The sequence below is a fragment of the Saccoglossus kowalevskii genome, chromosome 11 (genome assembly GCF_978046115.1).
Source record: "Saccoglossus kowalevskii chromosome 11, keSacKowa6.1, whole genome shotgun sequence".
Taxonomy (NCBI): domain Eukaryota; kingdom Metazoa; phylum Hemichordata; class Enteropneusta; family Harrimaniidae; genus Saccoglossus; species Saccoglossus kowalevskii.
Window position 1 is genome coordinate 1,603,281 of NC_140651.1, and position 6,000 is coordinate 1,609,280.

Here is a 6,000-nt window from a genome sequence, read left to right on the forward strand (position 1 = left end):
TTCTTGGATAATAAAAATGACCTAAAGTGGGTTCGGCATAGTTAGTCAGTCGCCGGTACATTTCCCTACTACTCATATAATAACACAAGGTAGGAAAGCGTTGACACCATGACATCGAAACTTCCCGAAAATAACGCGATTTTCCAAATTATATTTTGATCCGCTTCATACAACTCAAGCATGATATCGCTACAAACTATCGATCGACTTACATTACCTTTATTCGAACTAAAACGGGTTAAATCCTGTGAAAATCGAAACACCAGAGCAATATGAATCAACCCATCTACGCGGATATTTTGAAGCAGAGGCCCGAGCATGCGTATATGTTTGAAACTGCGCATGCTCGGGCCTCTGCTTCAAAATATCCGCGTAGATGGGTTTATTCATATTGCTCTGGTTTTTCGATTTTCACAGGATTTAACCCGTGGATGGGTGTATTTTAGTGGAAAGTCACTAACACTATTATAACACTTTTACCACAGGTTCCTATGGCAGAGATATTATGCAATATCTCACAACCTAGCCTGGCGACATAGGCTGAAAATATCATATATTGTTAATGATGGGGTACCTTTTGTTGTTCTGAATTATTAAAAAAATCTGGGTTTTAAAAAGTCTCAAAAAATGCAATTTTCTTTTAACATTATGTTCTATGGAATTGTTCTAAAAATAGCAATTTTTTAGAAATATTGGGACACTTTTCTCAAAAAGCATAACTGCATGCTGTAACACACAAAATAATGTGGGGGAAACTGCCACAAACAGTATAGGATCTTTAAATCTCACCAGATAGACTGTAGATACATCAAGCAGTAGACGGTATACCAGTGTGCAATGTTCTAATGGTGAACACGCATTTATTCAGTTGTACAGCAACGAGATAGAGCTAGTTGAAAAACTACATACACTAGGACGATTTGGAACAATGTATCACTTGGAGTACAAAGGATGAAGTCTGTCTTAATTAACACTCTTTGTCAATTTAAAGACAAGGGTGGATTCACACCTTAGAATTTTAATCCTTGGCGTCAATTAATATGATTGGTTGTTTTAATTGAGCCAATCAGGGAGAATACACTTATGTAAACCAAAGACACTAGCTAGTGTCTTTGTGCAAACTGATAGAAATGGCCAAAGGCCAAAGTGTGTTTCTTTGCGTCACGAAAACAGCATAAATCTATAGAAACTTTGACTACACCTACTCAATCTTGACAACATAACTGGAGATAATAAACATTGATAATTACATACAACAAAGAAATAGCGACGTTATGGTTAAATAACATGAAAAATATATGTATCCACATGGTAATAACGATATTCATTATACCATGGGACATTAGCTTCATGTTTGAACATAAATAAACTAATGAACATTGTAATGTGATTTATGACCAATTTTGTCAAAAAATACCTTAAAATGCGAAACAAAAAGTTTAGAGGGGATCGGGTGTTACGTTAACAACCATTGTTCATAATCGCTAAATTGGTTTTATTCAAAACTGCACAAATCCCGCGTTTTCTGATGATATCCGACGATTTCATAAACGAAAATGGCCAGCAGCCAGAATCAAGGGAGATTCTCACAGAGTTCTGGGTTAATCAAGTGCGCATACTTATTTTCAGCCAATCAGGCGTACCGTAACTGCGAGTATTTCACCTGCTCAGACGTAGGAGTCCGAAGTCCTAAGTAAAGATAACAAAGCACGCTAAAAACGCAAAGGTTGTCGCATGAGCAGGTGACGACCACCCCCGCTTTAAATGAAAGGCAATATCAATGTCCCATCTATAGGTCTGTCATTACAGGGGGTGGTTTGAAACATACATTATTGAATGCAATGCGTGACAAGTAATCATAGAAATCATGTGAGCAATGTGAATGGTTCAGAGATTGGTATGCAGCTTACTACATTATTCTTATAATATGTATATGACTTAGGGCATTTTAAAGATCCAAGCGGAAAGAAGAAACTTATTTTTGTGTTATGTACGAACAAATTACCTCTAATATGAGATATCAAGAAAACAATCAATACATAAATTATCAGGAATGAGGTACACGTATTGCTAGGTTTTGTCACTGACACATTGAGAGAATGAATAACTATTAAAGATCAGAACAGTATTCGACCTCTCGGCGTAAAACAGAAGATATCGTGCGCCACTCATTCAATTCAAATCACGTGCTACCTTTTGTTATGACTTGACCTTTATAAGATTAGTGTGACATTTTAACTTTTCTATTTACTACACCATCATATAGTTTTTAAATGTGAAGAGTCTTCCTCTCTAGTTTGTTTTATCCACGTCATGCAGTTTGTAGGCGTACATTATCGGAACACACACAGCGCACATAATTGCCACTGACCAAAAATAACCTCAACGTTGGTAGAAAACACGCCAAGCTTTTCCAATCCTAGATTGAAATAGGAATTTATTTATTTATTTATTTATTTATTTATTTATTTATTTATTTATTTGTTTGTTTGTTTGTTTGTTTGTTTGTTTGTTTGTTTGTATGTTTGTTTGTTTATTTATGTATTTATTTATTTATTTATGCGGTCGCCCCATGGAAAAAAAATGTTGGGGCGTCGCCCCTCCAAAATCAAGCTGAAATCTTTTGTGTCAGCAAAATGTGCCCCTCAAAATGCAAGAAATAGCGTTTCAGAGCGTCTACATTCATCATTTTTAAGGGGGCATGCCCCCAGACCCCTAGTAAGATCTGAGTTTGGTGAGCAGATCTCGCCCCGCCCGTGGACTCGGACAATTTCGTGCCGCAGCCTCTGTGGCCTCATTTATTATCACACAATCACACGCTGGTTTACAATGTATTTCTAGGAGGTGACCATATATTATAAACACATGTGTAGTGTTTTTTTATATTGCGACAATAAACCACAACAGCCCCTTTCACAATTGGTGCCAAACAGACTACAACGGCTTGCGACTCGAAATTTTTCCCGTTGTACGACTCGTTGTAGCCGTTGTACCACTTATTGTACGATCCAGATGCGACAAAATGGTCGCATCTCGGTCGGGAAAAAAAAATGTGCTGCTCCGATCTTTTGAGCGGCTGACGCGATGAAAAATAATTGCACGACAGGCAGTACGAGTGTTATGCGACTTTGCACGCACTCGTAAGACCCCGAACGAGTGTTGCACGAGTATTTTCATGTCGTACGATGATGCGTCCTGTCGTACGAGTCCGTTGTACCACCCTAAGACTATTGGAAGACATGTCTTGCCCCCTTTGCAACGTTGTACGATTTTTTTTCACCCCCAATATAAAACTCGAGAACTCTTGAGCTTTCATCCCAAATGTCTGGAACATCCATACTGTAAACATGGCTGCTGCTCGGCCACTAGCTCCTGGGAGGCTCTTGCATTTGCTAAGTCTGAGAAGGCAAATCCAAAACGTTCAAGACAGACATGTCATATTGATGGCCTTACTCATCCGTTGTAATGAAGAAAGTCGTATCGCGTGTCGTATTTATAGGCCAACACCTCGCGCGACAGGTGGTGCGGTGTGTCGCACAATGGGTCGTAGCCTTGTACGATCGGTTGTAGTAGTCGTACAACGGGTCGCTAGGTCGCGCGACATATGGCGCTACAAAACGCATATGTCAAGCGACTTGGTCGCATCATCGTTCAACCGTTGCAGCCGCTGTACGACTGTTGCACCCGGAAACATGAAAATAATCGCACGATTACATCTCACGACTGTTGTATCCTGGTGCAGTGGTCGTTCACCTCTCGTATGATTTTATATATTGCTTGCGACTCAAAGACAACACTTCTACAACAGGACGGAAAAAATATTTTCGAAAAAAAAATTATCGCACGAGTGAGGCGCCAATTGTGAAAGGGGCTAAACCGAGGTCATTTTTTATTATCATATATTTAATACTAAACTATTTGACAAATTATTGCAGTTCGGCGCAAACATTTATCGAGACCTACGTCATTTATTTTTGTCATAGCATCCCGAAAAATGATATAATTCAGAACAACTGCTGGTTCTACTCACAATGTGACAGTGTTGTTGTTACAGTTACAGGCATCTCTACACGTCAGTGTCTCATCACAATTAACTGTGTCGGCGCTGGTCGATTATGTCTATGACGGTGGTTAAAATTGTATGATAGCAGGCTGAACTACAATCACTCCCACGTTACCACGGCTGTTACGTGTCAGATGATGTACTGGTTGTTACAGACACGAATGCGTAAGGCCAGACTTTTATTATCCCTTGTTTCGCGAACCCGCCGAATTAACAGGAGCCGAAAATGAAATAAAAATAAAAAAAAAATTCAGCGTATTTTCTCGCGCCCACCGACTTGTATGTGCACAAAATTGCTAAAAAAAAACTTATTTTTATCTTCATTTTTTTCCCGCCCGCCGCATAACAATTCCAAGTTGCATTTTCGTGTGAGCATCATGATCAAAGTACCGAAGCCTCGCGCAGATGAGAAACAAGGTTATACGTGGAATACAATTTTATTTCATTTCTTCTCTCCGATCAATTGCAATGATCTCACTTACAATTCTTTGAGAATCTAATGGAAAAAAAGAATTAATTTTATTTTTTTCCGCTCTCCTCAAAAAAAAAATTGCCTTATAAAAACTCGAGAAACAAGGAATAAAAAAAGTCTGGCCTAATGATGGAAATGATACATTACACGCTAACAATGCATTTTGTTTGTATAAACCTATCACGTTTTCTGAATATGGCGTTGTCTGCTAATTGCTGTTTTCTACATGTACACCAGTGTATGTACGTGTACTATTCTATTGACCTAAAACACGTGCACCACGTTCCGTGTTTCATTTCATTGTTTCTGTAAAATTATAGGTCGTAGTTTCCAGCCAACTACAGAAATGGTATCTAGTAATCACATCGCTTTTAAGTCAGATTCAGATTACAATAGGGACTTTATTATTTTTTAAAAAACACAATACGTAAAAAAACAAAACATAATACGAAATTTGTACTTCCTGGCCTAGTATTAGAAATATTATACAATTTGGACAAAAGCCTGGTTACTCTTGGTATTTTCATCGACTTCAGTAAAGTACAATTAATCACAATATCCTGCTCCATAAAATGAATCATTATGGTATCAGAAGTATTGCCCTTCTGAGTGTGCATTAATGGGCTCCTTAATCAGATCCTGTCTGCAATAAAATACCATGCGATGTCCACAAGAATCAATTATTGACCTCAATCTATCGTTAACGTCACTGACACCCCTAATGTTAGATTATTGACCCCAATATATCGTTAACGTCACTGACACCCCTAATGTTAGATTATTGATCCCAATCTATCGTTAACGTCACTGACACCTCTAATGTTAGATTATTGATCCCAATCTATCGTTAACGTCACTGACACCCCTAATGTTAGATTATTGACCCCAATCTATCGTTAACGTCACTGACACCCCTAATGTTAGATTATTGACCCCAATCTATCGTTAACGTCACTGACACCCCTAATGTTAGATTATTGACCCCAATCTATCGTTAACGTCACTGACACCCCTAATGTTAGATTATTGACCCCAATCTATCGTTAACATCACTGACACCCCTAATGTTAGATTATTGACCCCAATCTATCGTTAACGTCACTGACACCCCTAATGTTAGATTATTGACCACAATCTATCGTTAACGTCACTGACACCCCTAATGTTAGATTATTGACCCCAATCTATCGTTAACGTCACTGACACCCCTAATGTTAGATTATTGACCCCAATCTATCGTTAACGTCACTGACACCCCTTATGTTAGATTATTGACCCCAATCTATCGTTAACGTCACTGACACCCCTAATGTTAGATTATTGACCCCAATCTATCATTAACGTCACTGACACCCCTAATGTTAGATTATTGACCCCAATCTATCGTTAACGTCACTGACACCCCTAATGTTAGATTATTGACCCCAATCTATCGTTAACGTCACTGACACCCCTAATGTTAGAT

The 6,000-nt window shown here is 38.5% G+C and overlaps 1 protein-coding gene across 1 annotated transcript in view; it reads right to left on the reverse strand.

The window, feature by feature from the left end:
- LOC102808257 (uncharacterized) overlaps window positions 1-4,189 on the reverse strand; it is a 79,512-nt gene extending 75,323 nt beyond the window's left edge. The window contains exon 1 of the mRNA XM_085505367.1: window positions 4,031-4,189. The gene's annotated coding sequence lies outside the window, so the exon portion shown is untranslated. The remainder of the gene's footprint in view (window positions 1-4,030) is intronic.
- Window positions 4,190-6,000: the final 1,811 nt, after the last annotated feature.